The sequence below is a fragment of the Mandrillus leucophaeus genome, unplaced genomic scaffold (assembly GCF_000951045.1).
Source record: "Mandrillus leucophaeus isolate KB7577 unplaced genomic scaffold, Mleu.le_1.0 Scaffold116, whole genome shotgun sequence".
Lineage (NCBI taxonomy): Eukaryota > Metazoa > Chordata > Mammalia > Primates > Cercopithecidae > Mandrillus > Mandrillus leucophaeus.
The window spans coordinates 4,645,344-4,646,114 of record NW_012099876.1 but is presented as its reverse complement, the minus strand read 5'-3'; positions in this window follow the sequence as shown (position 1 = coordinate 4,646,114).

Here is a 771-nt window from a genome sequence, read left to right as displayed (position 1 = left end):
CGCGCGGGCAAAGGCTCCCGGTCCCGGGCGCCCGAGGGGGCGGTCCCCGCTGGGGGCCTCCAGGCGTCCCTAAGCAACCATCCCTTCCAAGTACCTCCCCGCACTCTCCCTTCCCTCCTAGCCCGAAGCTCCCGAGAACAGGGGTTGCTGTGGGGCCCCGGTATTTCTTTGCCGCCCTAAGCATCCCCGAGCCCCCAACCCTTTCCAAGTTCCTCCCCGCACTACCCCCTCCCCAGCAACGTGAAGGGGAGGGGCGTGTCCTGGGTGAGCACGCCCTCTCATGAATATTAATAAGCGCGCATGCGCCCTGCCCGGCGTGCTGGGTAGAGGTGGCCAGCCCGGGCCGCGGCTGCCAGACGGGCTCTCCGGGTCCCTCTCCGAGAGCCGGGCGGGCACGCGTCATTGTGTTACCTGCGGCCGGCCCGCGAGCTAGGCTGGGTTTTTTTTTTCTCCCCTCCCTCCCCCTTTTTCCATGCAGCTGATCTGAAAGGGAATAAAAGGCTGCGCATAATCATAATAATAAAAGAAGGGGAGCGCGAGAGAAGGAAAGAAAGCCGGGAGGTGGAAGAGGAGGGGGAGCGTCTCAAAGAAGCGATCAGAATAATAAAAGGAGGCCGGGCTCTTTGCCTTCTGGAAAGGGCCGCTCTTGAAAGGGCTTTTGAAAAGTGGTGTTGTTTTCCAGTCGTGCATGCTCCAATCGGCGGAGTATATTAGAGCCGGGACGCGGCGGCCGCAGGGGCAGCGGCGACTGCAGCACCGGCGGCAGCACCA